The sequence below is a fragment of the Cryptomeria japonica genome, chromosome 4 (genome assembly GCF_030272615.1).
Source record: "Cryptomeria japonica chromosome 4, Sugi_1.0, whole genome shotgun sequence".
In the NCBI taxonomy this organism is placed as follows: Eukaryota; Viridiplantae; Streptophyta; class Pinopsida; order Cupressales; family Cupressaceae; genus Cryptomeria; species Cryptomeria japonica.
Window position 1 is genome coordinate 242,087,135 of NC_081408.1, and position 24,435 is coordinate 242,111,569.

General features: G+C 35.8%; 1 protein-coding gene across 3 annotated transcripts in view; it reads right to left on the minus strand.

The window, feature by feature from the left end:
- LOC131065514 (glycerol-3-phosphate acyltransferase 9) overlaps positions 1 to 24,435 on the minus strand; it is a 232,041-nt gene that overhangs the window by 14,255 nt on the left and 193,351 nt on the right. The window lies entirely within an intron of this gene.

The following is a 24,435-nucleotide window of genomic DNA, read 5'->3' on the forward strand; positions in this document are numbered from 1 at the left end:
GTAAAGGGTTAATAGTTAATAGTTAGGAGTCAGCAAAAGAGAGATAGCCAATAATTAGTAGCTCAATAGTAGATAGCATTTTAGAGTAGAGTAGAAAGAGTAGGCAAAGATTGTTGTCAAGACATTGTTGCAAAAGACATGTTAACTTCATTGAAGAAATGGTGAATTCTATGTGTTGATTCGATAATTTGCATGGTCTCTATACTTCTCAAATTTAATTTCATGTTATTAGATGATTGGAAGAAATTTGTATGATCAATGGTGAAATTTGTATATCCATACTACTAGCAGTTTGTTGATTGCAAACTTGCCTTGCGTGGTCAACTGGAATCATTCAACTAAAGCTTAACCTCAATTATCGCTTCTTCATTGATATGCATCAACCTAACAGTGTCTATGCTTGTAGCGGTGATCATAACATCATAAAGCTATCCTGAGAAGATCGCACTAACCTTGTGGAGATGATCATAGCATGTCAAAGCAAGACTTAGTTAGAGTTTCATCAAAGGTCATCCATTGCTCCTACATTCTTAGCATTAGAATTAGATTCCTCTCCAACCCTTATCCTTTTTTCCCTTTTTTTAAAATCAAGGATCAGTAAAGACCCACATTCCAGTGATATCCAAAGTAAATCAGACGCTTAGGTCATCAAATGTAAGTCCCCTTGTGATTCCAGCAAAATCACATCATACCGCAAGAGCTTATCCACAAGTAGAGAACCTACATACAAGAACCTTGGAGTTGCCTCGATTGATCCTTCGATGAGATCTTCAGCAGTTGGGGAAGCTTTGTTCAAGAGAGGATAAGATACCTTAGTATTTTATTCTGTGTTCGCATGTGCATGAAAAACACATCAACAGTATGCAATTTTCGACACTACACATAGCAGTGCCACTTACCAATTAACATATTAGAAGATTTTACAAAACCTCTATCACTTAGTTTTTGACTTTTTAGAAATATATTAGCTGACGAATTATTAGTTGTCGTTCTTGTTTCCTTAGTACCTTTAGAGGTACCTATACCTACAATGTTTCTAGGATTATTTACAAGTGGTATTCAAGCTCTAATCTTTGAAACTCTAGTCGCGGCTTATATAGGCGAATCCATGGAGGGTCATGATTAATTCAATTAATTGGACTCGGTCTTTTCTGAACTTTCAATTCATACATAATTTGATATATATGAAACGTGAAATGTTCTTTTCATTTCGATTCTCCCTTGTATTATCATATATGAAAATACTTCATCTCTAAGATCTTAGTAAAAAAATTAAGGATCACTAATCCCGTCGATAAAATTCATAGATAGAATAGATCATATTTGTAGATTCATATCTACATAGTAAAATGAATAGATTTACCAATGGGAATTAGTTTAGTAAACTATGTACCCTAGTGTGGAACAATGCATTTTTCAATTTCAAAGATCATTTTCCGATAAGAATGAATGGTACAAATTATATCATAATGACTATACTCAATATATTCTATGTTTTATAATAAGTATGAACACGCATGATCCTGATTTTATCAAAAAACAAGAAATTGACTCTTCACCAATTTGTCATTTACTTGCTTTTTTGATCCTTGGGATCATGAGCAAACAAGTGCGATATTTCTTAAATTTGCATATATAGATATAAACATTGTCTAAAATTCAATTGAATGAACTCTTTCAAACATTCCCATTTTTTCTTTATTTAGAAAAAATGATAATGTTTACATATTTGTGATCATAAGGAAATCCATTTATTATACTATTGTGCATTAGAAAATAATTTTGTTCATGGAATCATTTCCATATGGGGAATAAATATTTTTTTATCAAATTTATAATTGACTATACCTAGGTCTCAGAGAAATAACAATTTTATCGACAAGACTTTCACAATTGTAGTAGATATATTATTGCAGATAATCCCAATGGCTTCAGGGGAGAAAAAGGCATTTACCTATTATAGAGATAGTGTGATTTGATATTTTTTTCTTTCTGCTTTTTCTCGTTTCGTAGAATGGCGGAATATTAATTAAAGTTAAACAAAACTTACGCTTAGTGAAGGTGAGTTTTAGAAATAGAATAATTCTTTCTGTCGTGTATCCCCGATTTATGCAGCCTTAGATGCTTTGATCTTCTGAGATTCTAGTATTAAGCAAAAGGTTATATCTATTACGACTATTTCTTGGTCTTTCTACCAAAGGTGACAGGTCGTTGGTACTCGTATGGAAGTAATATGAGCAACTCACTTTGAGGCCGAGTAGAATTCATTATAGAAGAGTGCAAGATTCTTTCTTTGGCCACTTTATGTGCCTTTTTGACAAAACACTCAAGAATAGGAGAGTCTCTGAGGCGGCATGGAGAAAGGTGAATGAGTATGGATGTTTGTTCTTGCAATTCCCAACTTTCACCTATATGAGAGTTGGATGTTGTCAAGGTCAACCATACATGCTACATATATATCCTACTGACAAGATCATCCTAATGGAGTTGGCCCGGCAGTTGATGGTAGTTCATGCAATGCAACTAGCCTATCACAAGCTAGGTATCGATATTTCCTCTCACGATCCATTGCAGATTGATCGGTATTCTTTGACTACCTCAACAAGAGCCAAGGCAATGGAAACCGAACTTCAAGAAATCAAATTGAGGACATTCAAGGAGCGGAAAGATTTTGATTATCAAGGGATGAAGGACAAAACAAAGAGGGTCTTCACTCATGTTCATCGCCTCAAAAATGTTTGGGTTGATCTTCACACTGAAAAAGATATCAGGAGAATGGATTACAGCAGGCTCACCTTGGAGCAAATTGTAGATCTTGATTTGACCAAGATCCCAGAAGAAATGATGGATGATGGAAAGATACATGACCCAAAATACATAGAGCAAAGAGTAGAAGAAGCTCCTCTTCCTTCTCCTCAATGGTCAAAGGAGTGTGATTCTATTTTCGACAAATTTCAGCCCATTCTTGCTAACACCAACGCTTGGCTGAAAAAAAATAATGTCAAGATCATCAAGATTAGAGGTGGAGCAGAAAGTGATTCAGCTGGACGAATTGGGCGAAGAACTAAGGTCAGAATCAAATCTAAAGAAGGAGCTTCCTCTTCTGGCACTAGAATCATGTTGAGGGTCGGTAGGGCCTTGGTGATTCCTCCACAAGAAGTAACTCTGAAAGGGAAGGAGAAACCACAGGTGCAGATCCATGATATTGATTTGGAGGGTGAAGAGTATGAAGAAAATGCAGCAGGATTCCCTCCTACTATGGACACGGATTCTCCTCATACAACTGTTCCTCAATTGTCATTGGATGTACCCATGTCTCCAATTGACACAGATGTGGATTCTTTCTCCACCGTTTAAGTAGATCCTGTGGTACATAGTACGTCTGTTTGTGCCAATATTGAAGTAACTGTTGAGACTTCTCATGGTGGCCTAGAGAACATCTTTGATGTGAACCCCTCATATGCCATCCTATCCAGTGTATCTTTCCTTGAGGTTAATACTTCTGCCATGAGTTTTGATAAGTTCATGACAGAAGCTAGTCATGATTTGTCCCCTGAGCAAACACTTGTCACTATCCAAACAAAGACTTCTCCTAGGATGACAACTGCGGTACAGGTTGACCGTGTTTCTTCACAAACCATTTGTCTCAGATGTGAACTCATTAGAACTACCCCCATGGTTGAGTTCAATCACACCTAGAAGGAAGAAGCAGGAGATTTCTCTCGATATATTTGATTTCCAGCAGCTTAGGAAACCTAAGCCCAGGGCTACTAAGAAGGCAAAGACAGTCTCGCGGGTGGTGGTAGATAACAATAAAATGAAATATGCGTAAGTGGCAGAACCTTTAGTTGAGAAACCACCAGAAGAAATGCAACTGTCAGATTATAGGCTCACTAGGATAGAACTTGGAAAGTAGACACATACAAGTATTATGCATGATGCTACGGATTTAGTGGCTTTGCTGGTCCAGAATTATGATGAGCTACTGGCAAAGAAAAATGAGCTCAAAGAGAAGAATTCACAGCTCATCATAGTGATCCAAAAGATCACTAATTCTTTAGAACAGGTTGATCATTTGACCTCCTCCACATCTAAAGAATCTGTCAAGCGATTGGAGAAGGTTGCTCAGAAGGCCCCAGGGCAGTTGATACTTGGCTAGATCAAAGCACGTAGGTGGTAAAGAAAGCATTGCACGTGTTGAGCAATGTAAGGGCAACAAAGTTAAAGTTGAATCAGACTTTGGAGGCTTTTGACCAAAGTCTAGTTTCAGTTGAGAAAGATTTGAAAATCTGGCATGAGATGGATCAGATCAAGCTGGAAATCCTGTGCAACAATATGGTAATTCCAAGTAGGGAGAAATACATAGAGTTTGATGAGCTTATAACAAATAAGTCTTTGGTTATCAAAGATCTCATCAAAGATGTGTAAGCTACTCTTGAAATGAATGATGAATCTTAGCAGGATATCCTCTCTAGTTTTGACAAAATGTCTTGCAAGATTTTGAGTCATGATGGATAATTACTTGTGGAAGATTTGATACTTGTTGGTTTAGTGTCAAGCCTTTGCTAGGAGCTAGAATCATAGCAGTTTGTTGTAGCTTCGATCTGCAAGTTTGTGAGCTACCAGGTGTTCTATGATAAGATGCCAACTATTCTTGAAGAGCACAAGGAAGCAACGGTCAGATATTTCGATGTTATCATTAAAATTGTTGTGATTGCCAGAAATACAGTAGGTCCTGATCCTAATGAATTGCAGAAATCCATCAACAGTTTCCAATCTCTCATGGCCAGAGATGGAAAAGAATAAAAAGTGTCTTTTGACACTTGCATTTCATTTATGCATTTTGTTTTCGACAAATTACATGTAGTGTCAGGGTTCATGATTGCAAGTGGATTTTCACTTGTAACTTTGTAAATTGTAATTACATGTAAACAAATTACAAGTTGGTTAGCAATAGAACTGTAATTTAAATGTCATAGTTAGTTAGTTGTGCAAAAAGTGTCAGTTAGTTAGACTTCTCCCACTTTTTGCTCCCAGCACCTCTCCCATAAATATATGAGGGTGCTCATTAAATTTTTTATCTTTTTGGCAAGCAAGAGAACTCTGCAGAAATTTGCAACTTTGAGCTTTATATTTGTAAATTGTTTTCTCTAAAGTAATATCAAAGAGTTTGGAATTTCAAACTTTGTGTTGAAGCCATACTTTGTATCCACTGTGCTCTTATGTCATAATGAGACAATTCTTTGTATTTGCTTGAAATTGTGGAAAGTTGTTGAAAAGAGCTTCAATCTGATTATCTGCAAACTTTGTGTTGTGAATATTGAAGGTTGAATTATTTTAGTTAGTGGTTAAAATCTGTGAAGAGTTGCAAGACTTTGTGATCTGGTTGTTCCATTTTAAGTGATTTGAAGGTGCATCATACTCGTAGACTTTGCGCTGCTATATGTTGTATATTGCTATTGTTTTATCATTCTAAAAAGGGTAGATAGGATTGTAGAAACTTAAGACTTTGTGCTTGATTGTTGTTTTCCTGTCCCAGAGGAGGTGACAAAAGTCTTTGTGCTTTCAGGAATCTTCTTTTCCTCTCTTGGTTTCGTCTTACTTTAAGCTGCTATTATTATCTTTTCAAGTTGTTTCTTTTCTAGGAAGTGAAAAGAATAATCTTTTCTGAAAAAAGAGGAAAGGTTGCTATCCCACCCAAGTTAGATTAAATTAGATTAAGTATTTAGTTAGTAGAAAAGGGGGAGCCTTCCCTAAATTAGGAGAGTTTTATACTAACACAGTGTCTAAACCATAATTTTGCACATCTTCCGAAATGTACAAAATTTTCAACCCACACTCTGCCACATAATTCATTCAATTTGTTTTTTTATTACATGCTCCGTTTGTTAAAACGTCAATCAATGTGCTCCACACATTATAGCTTGACCCACTATTAACAAATAGCTATAGCATCTATTTAGAGTTTCACGAACAGGTGAACGCCATATGATAAGTGTTGTACATCCACTATATGTATTGATCATGCCTTATTAATGATCTCGTTGCGTTTATTGTTTTTGAGTAAGGATCTCACGTGGTTAATAGTTACGTTGCAAGGATAGAATTGATGTTCCTAAAAATAGCACTTGACACGTATTCAATTAATTACATGATGCGCACTCTTTTAGCATATGCAGCACAAAAGGTTTATCGGTTGACTACACCTTTTATTACATCCCGTTAAATGATACTTGAAATTCATTTAAAATTTCCATGGATGATGTATTACTGTGAAAAAGAGAAGCAGGTAGGTAACTTGGACAAGCAGCTAGCTCAAGCTGACAACCAAGTAGCTCAACCAAACAGCCAAGTAGCTCAACTAAACAAATCTGGAAGATCTAATGAATAATCAGCAGCTTGAAAAGCATCTCATTCCAATTCGTTTCAAGAATGCCAAACATGGTTCCCTGTACTTTGAGTAATCCTCCAAAATTTACACAACCTTGATCATCATCCTTTGACATCAATGACAAAACATCCAACAAAAAGAACAAGCAATTAAATTGTAATATTAGTGAGGTATGTGACTGATCTCATGACCACATTTTTTCATATAAGCCTAAGAACATTACATATATGTTACCAACTGAAGGATGCACTTGTCAAGAAGGGAGTTTTGAACCCAGTATTGCCTCATTTTGTTCTTGAGTTTGTCTGCTGCCTTCTGAAGTCTGAAGGGCTAAGATGAGAAAGGTCTCTGATAGTGGGGTAATGAATGCTACATGATCTTGCACTTACACCATGGGATACTAAAGAATACCCACAGGTTGGTTACTAGTGGTAAGCATGATGTCCAATGGACAGGAGTAGCTTGCAGACCATATTTTTTAATTTCATTTGAAAAACCAAACAACTCAAAGGATTAGAGTGGGGTAAGGGTGTTGATAATGATTGATAGTGAGAGGGTAAAGGTCTTTGAAAGTGGGGGATTGAATTTCAGAAGTCTACGAGTGAACAAACTTGAGAGTAGCACTCAACAAACATTTGTGGCAAATTGATAGTGGAAACTGCATTTTGATTAAACACGCCAAGTGTTTTTGAAAATGGAGGAAGTATGTACCCAATGGGTTCCAAGCAGCTAAATGACGTCTCATTTTAAAGTTTAGTGGAAGAACCATGGCCTATTCCTTTGTTCTCATAGGCTAAGGGATAAAATAAAGAAAACAATTTAAAAATAATATTTTAAATTGGGCCCAATTGCTTTATTTCAAAAGGACAACTTAAATATTACTATTAATTTAATAGAGTAGCCATCTAAATGAGACATTATAAGGCCCACATAATGTTTTATTTTAAAACATGATTTTAAACACTTTAGAGGGGGAAAAATGAAATTCAAATTGAGGATACAAAAGAAATTTACAAAAGGGGGGTGGATAGGTTATTTGGATCATCCGTTGTTATTGCATTCAATCATATTCCAAAATTTGAACACTGTATTCATCTTCTCATCTGAAGACAAAAACCCTTGGTGTGCAAAGATTAGGAAGACAGAAACCCACTTGGTTTCCATTGCTGGATTGGAGAATGAAAACCCTCTTATCCATGTGAGATGATTCCATCCAAGGATCTGTAATGTCCCCTTATTTGGTCTCTTTAGATTATGAGACTATTTGTATTATAATTTAATTGTAAAAGACTTCTTTCTAATTAAACATCTTTCTTATAAAACAAAATGCAATATTTTTTATGCTTTGCAAACTTACATGAATGATACCACTTATGTGATAATGATAATCTTCACTCAATCAATTACCCTTAGGAACTGCTATAACTCAAATACTCCTAACTTAAAGAATGTTGATGTTTATGCAATGGATATCTTAGATATTCAGATATACAGTATATGATCCTTGAAACGTAGGTCTGACGATGTTTCTGATATATATATCAGTGGTGCTGTATTTGATGTAGAATTATGTGCTTGTTACCGGCTTGTACCTGAGAAGGAAGAGGCTCCATAAGAGTAAATTCCAATCAATTGAAAATAATTCGTGATCCACTTCCCCTTAATATACATCGAACATAGCTAATATCAAGAGTTATGCCCCTTCCATGGGATGGTTTACTCTAACAGCCACGTCCTTTACTAAATAACGTTAATTTATTTACTTTTTCCTTTCCTTTAATTGCACCTTCCTAGTAAATGAATTACTAATTAGTTGCTACAAACTAATTGCACCCTTTGGTTTGTTCTATTCCTTTCCGATGTGGCAATCTTGTATTTCTGACTTGTATCATTGTTGTTGCTTGACTTTGATATGTCTTAGTTTATTAAATAATCACTGTCTATTGCTGAGGGGACAATCTCTGAAACCTGCAGTCCACTTAGTATTTCATTAATAATTAAATCTATTTATTTTGCAGGGCACCAATCAGGATGAAAGCAATTCTATTATATATAATTTTTATTGAATATTTATTAATAACAGTAAAATTGTCGTTTTAATCATTAGTGCTTCATGTAATTATTAATAAAAATATTAATGAATATTTGATATTAATAAGATGATTAATATGTGATACGTAATATTAATATGAAGGCATATTAGTGATCTGTTGCTGGATGGGTTTGATTATTTAATACTAAGGATGGGGACATCGCAGGATCTTATCTAGGCTGAAAAGATTGAAGCATTTCCAATTGTTGATTGAGCATTTAGAAGATTTGTTGGTAAAAGTATGATTTATTCACACCTTGATTGCTGCTAACCTTATCAACTACTGCTATAGTGTTGCTATAGTTCCAGTATAATGCCGGTCATCCTTGGGAGGGTAGGGGGATGTCTGGGTGTCCCCTAGCTTAACCCTAATATTTCCTATCGTTTCCTTTTTTTTTCCCATTTCTGAAACTTTTCCTATCATTTATGGGGGTTGGGGATGTGTGGAGAGATGTCTCCAACCTATCCCCGCATCATGAAACATTTCTATCAAGAGATAAGGTCAAAATTTATAGGGGGTGCATCCCCAGGGTACATAGTATTCAACTCTGTTATCTTGCAACTTTGAAAACAACATTTTGAGATACACCTCCCAACCATCTTGCTCCTTTAAATATACTTCCCAGCTAGCAACACCAATATCCTTCTGGACACTTGCAATGCATGCAATTTTGATTTGAAAATACTTCACTGACCAACATTCTATAATTTGGTTCTCCACCAAAAAGTGTACATGAAAACAAATTGACTATCGAAAATAAAATGCAGCCTATTCATACCACAACTATACATGCTATATACATCAACAGATAGCATAAATGGTTTATTGTGCCCATGCACAAGCACATTATACAAAGAATTGAAAGAATAAAATAAGCTGTTCCTTCATGCACCATATTTTTCTGCCACTAAGTCCCACTCATTAGATAGCAGCACTATAAAAACCCATTTTCCTTGCATCTACCAGTACTAGATTCCACGGACTATTAATGATTGACCCAATTCCTTTCTCGGAAGGAAGGTGTACTACACCTTGCATAAAATTATATTGTTCTAGTGGGTTACCTAGGTTGGGAAGGGAGGGAGCATGCTAATTATCAGACGTTGTAAATATCTAAATTTAACCCTCATGTGGATTAGGATGCCCCCACTTAGATAAGTGCATTCTAGGACACCGGGATGTTGTGTGAAGTGAAAATAAGGTAATTATGTTAATTTAGTGATCAGATTTAACTTAAACAACAGAAAATAAATGAAATGAACATACATAACACAAAACACAAAAGATACCCTGGGAAAACCTCCCTCTTGGAGGAAAAACCCAGCATCAAAGATCCAGATAAATCCTTATCTATATGAGCAAGATTACAAGTATCACTTATCTGATTTAGTCAATCAGCTAGGGCACAATTCAACCAAGTCAGATCACTGAAGTATTCAAACTTCACACGAGCTAGAGGCTTGGTGAGGACATCTGCAATCTGCTCATCAGTGCTGACATATTTCAGCTGAATGGCACCTCTTTGTACCATATCATGAATATAGTGATAATGAGTTTCCACATGTTTTGACCTGTCATGAAACACTGGATTAGCAGACATCTTAATGCAACTCTAATTGTCACGATGAATGACTGTGGGTTCCCAAGATTGTCCAAACAACCCAGCAAGAAGCTTGCGAAGCCACACTGCTTCTCTTGATGCCACACTTGACGCAATGTACTCAGCTTCTGCAGTACTCAATGCAACTGAGGACTGTTTCTTGCTGGCCCAAGAGATCACGACATAATCTAAACCGAAAGAAATTCCTGAAGTGCTCTTCCTATCAGTTACACTAACTACCTAATCAGAATCAGAGTAGCCTTCCAACGTGATGACAGTGTTGATTGGATACTTCAACTCGCAGCCAACTATGCCTCACAAATATCTCAGGATATGCTTGGCTGCAACAAGATGAACATGCTTCGGTTTGTTCATGAACTGGCTGAGGGCACTCACTGCATAACAAATATTCGGTCTAGTGTTAAGTAGATACATCAAGGATGGATCTATAAAATCAGAGTTAGCTACAGATAAACTTAATTTCTTCAAGTTAGTTTCCATAGGAGTAAGCATAGGTTTACAATCTATCATACCAAATTTTTTCAATATATCAATGGTATATTTTCCTTGACAAAGGAAAATTTCATTAGATCTTTGCCATACTTCTAACCCTAGATAGTAGTGCATTAGACCTAGATCCTTCATATCAAATTCAGTGACTAATTCTTTCTTACATCTAAGGATGAGACTATCTTCACCAGTTAGAAATAAATCATCCACATATAAAACTAGAATTAGCATTTTACCATCAAATACTTTAAAGTTAAGGTTAGAATCAGCATCATTCTTGCAAAATCCTAAACTAATCAAATACTTATCAATTCTTTCATACCAAACTCGAGGAGCCTGCTTGAGGCCGTAAAGAGCTTTCTTCAATCTACACACATGAGATTCTCTATTATGAACCTCATATCTTTCTGGTTGCTCAATATAGACTTCTTCCTCAATGACACCATTAAGAAAAGCAGTCTTTACATCCATCTGATGTAACTTCCAACCCTTAGCTGTAGCAATGGCTATAATAGTTCTAATAGAAGTATATCTAGCAACAGGTGCAAATGTTTCCTCATAATCTATGCCTTCCTTTTGAAAAAAACTACGAGCTACAAATCTAGCTTTATATTTCTCAATACTTCCATCAGCAGTATGTTTAATTTTAAACAATCATTTAGAGGATACACCAGACTTACCTTTAGGTCTAGGCACAATATCTCAGACATCATTCTTGATGATGGATTGATATTCTTCGTCCATGGCCAACTTCCACGCTTGCTGGTTCATGGCTTCTTCTACATTTGATGGTTCAGTCTCAATAATGTTGCACATAATTTCAACATAGTTAGAGAGCTTCTGAGGTCTCTTGCTTTCTCTAAATGTTCCTTGGGGAGCAACAAACTTTTCGGCTTCTTAGATGGTGTTCCTAACCCAAAGTGATCTCTTCTTACTAATTGCAATGTCTCTGGGTCCATCAATTGGATCCAGAGGCTCAGAAGGATCACAAGGCTCAATATATTTAGTATCAACATCCATATCTTGATTTCCATTAAGTTCTTTATCATTATCAACCAAGGAACCTTTAGATTTCTTGAGAGCAATATTTTCTTCAAAAATTACATCTCTACTTATCTCAATGTACCCTTGTCCCGAGATGTAGACTCGGAATGCTTTGGAGGATTCACTGTATCCAACAAGGATGCCCTTCTTCTGAGATGGCTCTAGCTTAGTTCTCTTCTCCTTTGGTATATGAACATAGTCAGGGCTTCTAAAAATCCTTAGGTGGCTGATATCAGGTTTGTCTCCAATGAAGGCTTCTTCAGGAGTCATGTTCTTCAACACACGATGAGGGCGTCTATTCTGAATATATATTGCAGTCTTAGATGCCTTGGCCCATAAGAAGGTTTGTAGATCCTGATCATGAATCATTGTTTTAGCTGCTTCAACAATGGATCTATTCTTTCTTTCACCCACCCCATTTTGTTGAGGATTGTGGGGGACACATAACTCCCTCTTAATTCTTGTCTCTACACAAAAATCATGAAAGCTACTTGAGGTGTATTCACCTCCATTATCAAATCTTAACACTTTAATTCTTTTTCCAAATAGATTTTCAACTAAAGCCTTAAATTCTTTGAACCTACTTAATACGTCATCAGATTCTTTAGTTTTTAGAAAGTAAATCCAAGTCTTTCTAAAGAAATCATATATGAATATAACATGGTATAGGCATCCACTAGGTGAAGCAACAGACATAGGTCCACATAAATCAGAATGAACAAGTGCTAATTTTTCTTTAGCTCTACTTTCACTTTTATAAAATGGACTTTTAGTGTTCCTACCTAAAGCACATCCTTTGCAAATATCATCATGAAATTGACTAAGTTTAGGCATACCTTTGACCATCTTCTCAAGTGAGGGAAGTGCTTGGAAGTGTAAATGACCAAGCCTCCTATGCCATAGTTCGCTGATCTTAGGAGCCTCATGAATGAGAGCTTGAACAGGTTTGGCTGAAAGTTTGTATAAGCTATCATATCTATTACCAATGACACGAGCAGATTTAAAACTAGATTTCTTAGGCCATGCAAGTACTCTACCCTCAGAAAATGCTACTTGATAACCCTTATCTTCTAGTGCAGAAATGGAGATAAGATTCCTTTTAATTCCAGGCACAAATAGAATATCACTGAGGTGTAGAGAGATACCAGACTCTAAATTTAATGAAGTAGTACCGAAACCACTTAATGAATACCGAGCATCATCACCAATTACCACATGAAGATTGGATTCTTTCTCTATCAAGTCTGAAAGATCCTCTCGGTGGCCTGTGATGTGTCTAGATGCGCCACTGTCAATCAGCCATGTGTTGCAGTCAGTCGACACATTGCTTGACAAGGCAGAGATGAAAAGGAAGTCTTCATTGTTCTTTTGTTCTTCAACTTCATTGAGATTCGCTTCTCCTTGCTTGAATTGATTTTGACATTCCTTCGCATAGTGACCAAATTTGTCACATCTAAACCAACGAATGCGTGAGAGATCTCTTGGCTTCTTCCTTGAATCATGACTTGCAGAAGGTTTGAAATCTCTATTCCTCTTGAAGTTACCCTTCTTCCAATTTCCACCTTTCTTTTTGACTGATTGAGCTGCAAGCATGTGATGATCTCCTCCATGAGAGCTCCTAATTGCTCCCTTAGTAGCCAGCCAAGATTCTCCTTGGATGCAATCTCCCCTCAATCGTTCAAACTTGGGAATCTCAATCCTCGCACTATTTCCTTGAATGAATGGTTCCCAAGTTGGAGGAAGACCATTGAGGGCAGTCAAGGTACGATCATTGTCTTCAACTTCCTTCCCAACTGCTGAAAGTTGAACCTTTAGATCAGTCATCCTCATGAAGTAGGAGGTGATAGATTCCCCTTTCTCCAATCGGATGTGAGTGAGTTGATTCCTCATGGCAAGAATGTGGCTACTATTGTGGACTTCATACATCTTCTCCAATGTGCTGAACATCTCTCTAGCGGACTTCATCTTGGAGACAGCTGACACAATATGATCTTTCACGGAATCAATGATCAACCTTCGAGCCTGAAAGTCCTCCTTGAGCCATTCTTCTTTTTCCTTTTCATCAATAGGTTCTTTAGCATCCTTGTTGACATACTCAGCAAGATCATTTAATGCCATCATCATACGAACCTTCCAAGAGGTGTAATTCGCAGAACCTTCCAACCTGTCTTCAACCCTAAGAGAAGAAGTCACGTAGTCTAAGCTTTGAACAATAGGTTAGACTGAAAGACAATAAAAGATTGACAAATCTGATCACAACTATTTACGAACCAAGCTCTGATACCATGTTAATTTAGTGATCAGATTTAACTTAAACAACAGAAAATAAATGAAATGAACATACATAACACAAAACACAAAAGATACCCTAGGAAAACCTCCCACTTGGAGGAAAAACCCAGCATCAAAGATCCAAATAAATCCTTATTTATATGAGCAAGATTACAAGTATCACTTATTTGATTTAGTCAATCAGCTAGGGCACATTTCAACCAAGTCAGATCACTGAAGTGCTGGACCACATCTGCCAAGTGATGTTGTTGTTTCAGACTTCAGTACATAGGGTATAACAACGAAGGGTTGGAGATGGCTTTGATAAGCATGGGAATCAGTTCACTAGCCTTAAGAATCACATCGCCAACCTTGAGGACTTGAATCGCTAGTTTGAAGACCAATTCGCTACACTTGGAAGACCTCTTCGCTGAAGACAAGTCGCTGACCTTGAAGAGCAAAGTATGTCGCTGTGTTGCATAACCAGAATTCGCTATCTAAGAGATTTTGCTTGAGTGATGAATGAATGAATTGAGATCCAAGATGAATCTTGTTATATACAAGATTCATCTTTTACATTTCCTTCAAGTCGGCTAGGATACAATTCATAGTTTATTTTAGTGCCCAAATTTGGGGCTTGGTTTACAATGCATAATGACCATGTTTTGTTTTAACTTAGCACTCCAAGAAGAGGCCCAAGTTAAGTGCTTTTACAAGTTACAATAAAACAATTTTGGGCCCAACCCAATGTAAATACATTTGCTCATATTTATTTGCTCATATAATCCGATCTAGCTATTGGTTTTCAACAAATTAAATAGGCTGAAGATGAGTTTGGGTACCTGATTCATATTGTGTGAGTTGGTTGAGATGTATGATGGAAAAAATCTCTAGTTTTCTAGCAGGTGATTGGGATATACAAGCAACAGCCTAATCGCATCTCAAATTAGACTAAATGGGGCATTGAATTTGGCCACCTAATTGAATTGTAGGAACATGGTTTTGGAAACCACTAGTGGTTTCCAAGTGAGCCCATTGCCTATATAAACAAGTCTTGGGTGAGTGGTTTGGTCATTCTTGGTCACCTTGATTTTGAAGCATTGTAGAACAAGGTTGGAGACGAGTGCTAAATTATTTGAGTGTTAAAAGATTGCTTTTGAAGAGTTATGCTACTAGCTTGTCTCCTAAAAGTTGAAGCTAGGGGAACTCCTAAAAAGAAATTAATCTTTGAAGTGTAATGTATCTATCTTGTTTCTAATATTACATTGAGACTTCCTTGTTGGGTTTTTCTCCCTTGTGAGTTTTCCCAATGTATATCTTGCGTTCTTCTCTTCTTCTATAACCTAAATTTCTTTCTTTGTATTAATATTCTTGTAAAATAATCTATATCTAATCAATCAACATAGCTTTCCTCATTGAACTTGTTCGAAATGTTGTCATTGATGTCAGCAGATTAATAATGAGATTGAATCCTTCATTATGCTGCCCTTGCAAATAATCATTAACAGAACTTTAGAAGTCTGATCAAAATTAGCAAAAGACAACTCTTAGGATGAAACCGACTTCATATGACATGGTAGATATGGTATTCTGCAGTATTCAAGAAATGGACAATAGACATCATATCATCAAGTTGCTCTGAAGGAATTCAAAGTATGCTGATTGATCTCTTTGAGAGACAAGATAAATCATTGCTGCTGGCTATTTTCTTCTTCAGACGTCACTTTTTAAGAAATTTAAATTCAATACAAAGGAAGGCCAACTCCATTAATTGTGGCACTTTTTCAAAATCTAAATGTCAAAGCGCACACATATATATATTTGCCCAAATATGAGAGAACATCAATTAATAATATGTGCAGCATTTGAGATTAGTTTGGAGTAGCAATTAAGATTAAAACAGAACAGATACAATAGTTTTTAGAATGCACCAGTTTATTTGTAAAGATGCAGTGAATATATTCTACAGAGCAGCAATTTAAGTTATGAGTGTTAAATTTAAGGATCAGAATTAAAATTTATCTTGTTCTATGTATTATCTATCACTGAATTGTTGTATAAATCTGATTGTCTTCTTTTATGTTGCAGGAGAGGAGCATTTATTAATTTTAATGTCCATTCTCACACGTTTCATTTGGTATATGTAGTGGGCTGGGTACAGTCAAGCGATGCCTTGACCGGCCATGTCTTTTGGACATGGCCGATCAAGACATCACTTGATCGTGCCCCCTCACGATAATAATGCAAGGCATATTACGTACCAACCGGTGCATATATTAAGACACCCGATAATTATCGGTGGTGTATAGTTATCTTACCACCCAATATAATTATCGGTGGAGCATGGTTTATATTAACACCCGATATAATTATCGGTGGTGCATGGTAATGTTGGCATTATCTTTTACACCCGATATAATTGGTGTATGCCAAGCGGTGTATCCTTAACATCCGATATAATCGGTGTGAACATAGACTAATCTAAACGATAGTTTAGCTGATAATCGTTAAGTCTTATTTGCAAGAATTAACTCGATTTGTCAATCGGTGAATATGAATAGATTATCAGATTTGGATACTATGATTAATATAAAGGGAATGTTTATCAATTGAATAATCGATATGATAAATGTTTGAATGAGAGACTTCATTTATCTCTCATTCAATCATTTATCTTACCGAAGCTATCATGCATTAACACTCCCTCTTAGCTAGGTAAGATAAATGTAAAAGGTATTGGGAGCAATATTCATAAATCGTATGATGCTTATCTTGGGACCATAGTTTCAAGATGTGAATTGCCTCTGTCGGCGATTCTATTCACAAACTCTTGTGTGGATTGCCTCAGTCGGCAATTCTATCGACAAGCTCTTGTGTGGATTGCCTCAGTCGGCGATTCTATCCATGAGCTCTCACGTGGATTGCCTCAATCGGCGATTCTATCCACAAGCTCTTACATGGATTGCCTCAATTGGCGATTCTATCCATGAGCTCTTGTGTGGATTGCCTCTGTTGGCGATTCTATCCACAAGCTCTTACGTGGATTGCCTCAATCAGCAATTCTATCCACAATCTTGAGTTATTGTAAGATCGTCACCTTCCAATAACCTCAAAAATACAAATGGAAATCATTTGGAACTCGTCACTTCCTTATGATTTACAAAGGGCCCACAAATAATTATTACTATTAATAATAATAATCAATATTTACAATTTTTACCTCAGAAGTGCTCAATCTTGATTAGTAAGCTCCCTCTCAATCACAAGGTATCTTGAGTTTCTTCTAGAGAACATATTTTTCTAAACATACGTCTGAATTTCTGACTTCAACAAGGGATGCCTATAGTTTAAGTTTGAGAGGACAAGTTCTTGCAATGTGGCCATATTCATCACATATGAAACATTGTACTTTAGAGGAGTCTCTAGGCTTCTTGAATGATCGATTACCATGTCTTTTTGTTCTTTTTTCTTTTCAAACTAGAGACTAGAACTTGAACATCATCAATGGGTTTCATGATTCCTCTTGATATTAGGTTACACTCTTCTTGAATGCAATCAGCTTTTAGTCTATCAAATTTGGGAACTTTGGATCGAGCACTAACTCCTTGTCTAAAGTTTTCCCATGAGATAGGGAGCCCATTTAGAGTTATCATAGTTAGCTCCTTATTATCATAAATGTGACCAATTGATGAGAGCTGGTTCCTTAATTCTGTTATCCTCATAAAATATGAAGTGATAGTCTCTTCTTTACTCATTTTAATATTAGAAAGTTGATTTTTAAGTGTGAGCATTTTGCTCGTGTTGTTAATCGTAAACATGTCTTTCAAGGCTTTGAACATGTCATATGTAGAATCTAACCTTGTAATGATAGGTAGTAGATGACTCTTTACTCCATCTACTAATAACTCCATTGCTTTAATATTGTTCTTTTCACACTGACTCTGTTCGTCTTTTCCATCAGGTTTAGAAGGATTCTCTATTATTGTTTTTAACTCATTCTTCCTTAGTACCAACATCATTCGTAGTTTCCATGAATCATAGTTTGAGGCACCTTCAAGTCTATCTTCGAATCTGATTCCATTCGTCATTTTAAAATACAAACTTTCAAGGAGATATCAATCTGATCTTAATCGGATCTTCCTTCAGGCGATTACGCTTTATAGAAGGAAACCTGGCTCTGATACCATGTTAATTTAAGGATCAGAATTAAAATTTATCTTGTTCTATGTATTATCTATCACTGAATTGTTGTATAAATCTAATTGTCTTCTTTTATGTTGCAGGAGAGGAGGAGCATTTATTAATTTCAATGTCCATTCTCACACATTTCATTTGGTATATGTAGTGGGCTAGGTACAATCAAGCGATGCCTTGACTGGCCATGTCTTTTGGACATGGCCGATCAAGACATCACTTGATCGTGCCCCCTCACGATAATAATGCAAGGCATATTACATACCAACCGGTGCATATATTAAGACACCCGATAATTATCGGTGGTGTATAGTTATCTTACCACCCGATATAATTATCGATGGAGCATGGTTTATATTAACACCCGATATAATTATCGATGGCGCATGGTAATGTTGGCATTATCTTTTACACCCAATATAATCGGTGTATGCCAAGCGATGTATCCTTAACATCCGATATAATCGGTGTGAACATAGACTAATCTAAACGATAGTTTAACCGATAATCATTAAGTCTTATTTGCAAGAATTAACTTGATTTGTCAATCGGTGAATATGAATAGATTATCAGATTTGGATACTATGATTAATATAAAGGGAATGTTTATCAATTGAATAATTGATATGATAAATGTTTGAATGAGAGACTTCATTTATCTCTCATTCAATCATTTATATTACCGAAGATATCATGCATTAACAATGAGTACAGCGATCCATATAAGAAAGGCAGCAAGTTAAGAACTAATGAAGCAGCAATCATAATTAATAATTGTAAAGGCCTTATTAAAGGCAACGCGACACATTATTAAGGAAGTATTTAATGCAGATATAATTTATAAAAGGCAGCAAATTATAGACCAGCAATTTAAGTTAAGAGTACAGTAATTCACATAAAAGATAGGCAGCAACTCTAGAACTAATGAATCAGAAATCACAATTACTATTTGTAAAGGCCTAAATAAAGGCAACGCGACACATTATTAAAGAAGTATTCAAGGCAGATATAATTTATAAAAGGCAGAAAACTAAGGTTTGAATAAAAGGTGGTTTGTTAACATGGTCACACCTTTATTAAATGTTATCTCCATTCAGAAGGATGCCTCCCTTCATAAAAAGGCATAAGGAGGATATAGACGTAAAGAGATGTGGGAGAGAGTGTTAATTTTGTAACGTCGGTCGTACTATTTCATGCTTCCGATATATATATATATATTAATTTGATTACATATACTAATATGTTAACGTTAATTAATGATAAATAAAACCAAAGTTAACTTATCGCGTTTGACCAATGGTTACACCGTTCATGGTATCAGGTGGTAAAGCGATTCTCAAACAAGTCGCACTCCTTCCAATCGCATAAGTAAACGGTGACTAGTTTATATACTATGGTGAGAGGTACGTAGGGAAGAGATGTGTCTTCCCACGTGGGAAGATATATCTCTTCACTACGTAACCCCTCATCCACTTATATAGCATGCTTACATTGAGGAGGATATACACACCAAAATTGATAAGTGTGGTGCATCTTTAAAACACGCTATAGCAGATAAACTACAACTTTCGGATCATATCTCCATCTCTTCTATTTTGATCACAGAATTTTGAAAGAACTTAACATGGTATCAGAGCGAAGTTAAGGAAGATCATATTAAAATTCTGTAACGATCTCATAAACTTTCACCAGGCTCTTACTAAGATCACATTCCCATAATCCTAATGGCAACCGGAGTTAGGTTTGAAGATAGATTAGATGGAGCATCAAATTTTGTATCTTGGAAATTCAAGATCATGCTTGTTTTGAAAGAAAATAAAATTGACTCCCATGTCAAAAGTGAAATTCCTGAACCCTATGATGATACAGAGAAAATTCAGTGGAGCAAGGACAATGAGAAGGCCCTTAAGATAATTGTGGATTCAGTAAGAGACCACATTGTACCAGATATTTCTAACTATGAGACAACCTTTCAGATGTTCAAAGCACTAGCTGACATTTATGAAATCAACAACACTAGCAGGGCTCTCACCCTAAAGAATCAACTACACCACATAAAGATGAATAAAGGAGAAACAGTTACATCCTATTTCTTGAGGATCACTGAGCTTAGGGATCAACTATCCACTATTGGACATCCAGTAGACAACAAAGAACTTGCTATGATGGCCCTAAATGGACTTCCTACCTCATGGGAATCGTTCATTCAAGGAATCAATGCTCGTTCTAAATTTCCTAAGTTTGATAGATTGAAAACCGATTGCACTCAAGAGGAATCTTGGTTTGTCACAAGAGGAATAAAACAAAACAATGGTAATGAAGACATTCAAGTTCTAAACTCTAATTCCCACAAGAAAGGAAAGAAGAAGCACTTTAAGAGAAAGAGGGACAACAGCTCAAATGGGAAGAGGTCTTCAAAGAAGAAGAAAGACATTTCTGAAGTACAATGTTTCAGATGTGACCAATATGGGCACTATGCAATGAAGTGTCCAGACAAGATCAAACAACAAGCTTCAATGGCAGAAATTAAGAAAGGGAGTAATTCTGAGAAGCTAGTCTTCTACTCAGCCCTCTCTAGTCAAGTCACCTCCAGTTTCAACAGATGGGTGATTGACAGCAGAGCATCTCGACACATCACTGGATTTCGTGAGCACCTAGATACACTTGTGGAAAGTTCAAATGAAGAAGTGACAATTGGTGATGACTCAAATTATCCAGTTATGGGAATAGGAACCTGCAATATCAACCTAAAGTCAAGCATATCCCTACAACTGACTGGAGTTCTATTTGTACCTGGTATAAAAGAAACCTTGTCTCAGTTTCTACACTTGAAGATAAGGGTTACAGATTAAGCTTTATGGAAGGAAAGGTACTTGCTTGGACAAAGAACTCCACCATCAAGAAAGCCCACACCATTGGAGTAAGACAAGGGAGCCTCTACAGACTTTGCACCACTCTACCTCTAGCCTTGATTCATGAGACTCCAGATTCGAATGAACTTTGGCACAGAAGATTAGGGCACCTTCATTTCCATGCCCTACCTAAGATAGAGAAGATGGTGATCGGCTTACCCAAGCTAAGTCAAAAGTCTAAAGGAGCCTTCAAAGAAAGTGCCTTGGGAAAGAATACTAAAGGGTCTTTTAATTCTAGCAATAGTAAATCCAAAAATGTATTAGAATTGGTTCATTCTGATTTATGTGGACCCATGTCTGTACCCTCATTAGGGGGATTTTTATATTATGTAATATTTGTAAATGATTATTCTAGGAAGACCTGGATATATTTTCTGAGGTACAAAGAGTCTGAAGAAATCCTTTCTAAATTTAAGGAATTTGTAATGTCCCCATTTCAGACTTGCAATAATTTAGTCCTGAGACATCAATTTCAAATTAAAATGAGAATGGTAATATATTAATAAACATAACTTTATTAAAACTGAACACATTTCATTAAAATATTGAATTTAAAAAGAGTAGAACTTATCTTGGCACTCTCTCTGATTTACCCAAACAAAATTCTTCAGCATGTTGTTGACTCCTCTTAAAAATTTGTTAACCCTTTGGTAATATTGATTGCTCAAATCACAAACAAAGATTCCCAAATTCCTTGTAAAAGCTTAAGTGGTGTTGAAATTAAAAACACAATCAATATCTCCAAATATTAAAAGTGGGCCCCATTCCCCATAGTGGAGCTGCTGCTAAAAACACAAAAAAAGTTGTGAAATCTTCAACCTTTTCTGCAGATACTGTTGGAAGATTCTTTAATTATAATATTTTGAATAATTATTGGATGGACCCACAAAGCACTTTGGCAAGCTTCTTCTAATATTAATAAACCTGAATTTTTTTTGAAGTCTTTTTCCTTAAATTCTGATATCTCTGTCAGCACAAAGGCCCCACATGGTATTTCTTCCTGTATAATAAGATATGGTGTCCTCCCTAACTGGTGACTTTGTTCCTTATGCAACCGATAGTATGCCCAAGGTAATTGTTCACAAGGAGCGATCCAAAAATGGCCTTCCCATCTTACTATGTCAAATGAATATGAATTAAGCAAGGAATGGAAGATAAATGATACAAATGTATTCTCTGATATATACTTAATGATAAAATACATGCAGGATAATTATCTGATAATTGTAATGTCTGATATACGATTATGATGGCAACTGTAATATCTGATATGCAATGGATCTATGCAACGTGGATGGTGAATTTATAATGCCCCCTTGTAAATTTTGACCGTGACAGATTTACTGAAGTGTTGCTTTGTCTAAATTCTGAATATTGCTTGCTTGTGTGATCTATCTTCTCTTGTGCCTCCCTCTTCTCCTTGGCACCTGATTGCTTCTCTTAAACTCCTGATTGCTCTAATGCGGCTTCTTGAATGCTGGTAATATCGTGTCCCTAATGACTATCGTCAATATTGATACTTATATTGAGCGAAGAGATATGTCTCTTCCAACGTATATCCTTTGGCTTCGTGTCCTTCGCTCTTAAGTAGCCTTGAGTTGATCGCATCACTTGGAGATTAACCACAACTTAACTAAATTTGACTCGAACTTAACTATTCCTTAATCCACCCGATACCGTATTGGGATCGCTGCCTTATTGCGGATGTAGATCGCTGGTCTGCATTATCGTCTATGAGAAAATTGTGAAGTCTTAAGTTAAGACGATTTTCCTAGTGTTTGTGTCTTCTTATTCATGATGGAGTCATGACATATGTAATGTCCCCTATGATAACACCAATTATCGGGTACGTTATGAAGACACTCTCATTGTTCATCCGAATCATTAGGAGGTGAAAGGTGTCGTATTGTGTTTGAAATACTTATTCTTTTGTGTGTTCCGTTAACTTACAACAAGGAAGTATTGAGTGGGCTACAAATGTTATTTGTTGTGCCATCCAACAATATTAGCAATACTTGTTATTAATAATAAATATTAATATTATTAATAAATATTAATATGTATTAAAATAATAATATTTAATAAATAAATAACTATTTAATAATTTCAATTAATCTTTCATTAATTAATAATAATTATTTAATTTGGGTTTTACATTCGCTTTCTTAAGTGTGGTTTAAGGAGAGCATAAATAATTTATATTGTATATCGGTTCTATTAATGGCATTGTATTAATATGATATTATTCCAAATAATACTTATAATGTATTTTGACAATTCATGTTTATATTTTATATTTATTAAATAACACATTATATGGTAAGTGTAATATATTCAATATATCTATTTTATGTTTTAATAGTATTTTATGGTAAAACTCCTTTAATAGTTAATATAATATTAATAATTGAAATATGAACGTTATAAAATAATAATCATAACAAATAATAAACATTAATAAACATATATTAGAGGAAAATCGTGAAGTCTCATAAATGAGACAATTTTCCAATATTATTAATGTTAATCAATAAATGTTTTAATTATCCTTTATTTAATCCCATGTCCAAAGAGGGGTTATGACAGAATTCAAAGCTCTTGCAGAAAATATGACAGGTAAGAAAATCATAACCTTAAGAACAGACAATGGGGGGGAATACACTTCTGATATGTTTAAAGATTATTGTATAAATGCTGGGATTAAGAGGGAGTTAATTGTACGTTATAACCCACAACAAAATGGGGTAGCTGAAAGAAAGAATAGGACTATAGTAGAAGCTGCTAGGCCTATGTTGCTTGACCAAAATATAGAAACCTCATTTTGGGCTGAAGCATCTAGGACAGCTGTGTACATAATAAATGTCCTCATTCTCTTCTTGACAATAAAACCCCTGAAGAAGCCTTTACTGGCAACAAACCTGACATAAGTCATTTCCGGATCTTTGGGTGTCCAGTCTATATTCATGTCCCCAAAGAAAAAAGGTCAAAGTTAGAACCTCTTGGAAAGAAAGGACTATTTGTTGGATACAGTGAAACCTCTAAAACCTACAAAATATACATACTTGGTCAAAGACAAATTGAACTAAGCAGAGATGTCATCTTTGAGGAAGACATAGCATTCAGGAGGTCCAAAAGCTCTAATGAATTAGAGCACCAAGATCCTCCTACAAGCTTGGATGAGGATTCCACCCCTGAGATTCAGAGGGAGACCCCTGAAGATGCTGAGCATGAAGTTCAAGGCTTACCTTTAGAAGAAAATTATCCCGAAACTAGGAAGAGACCACTTTGGGCTAAAAAGATGCTTCAAGAAGCTGAAAATTATGCTACTCCAAAGGGGACCTTCAAAGAAAGTAAGAGACTTAACCTATTTTTTAGTTATACTGCCTTGATGAGTGAGATCATTGATGCAAAACCATCCTG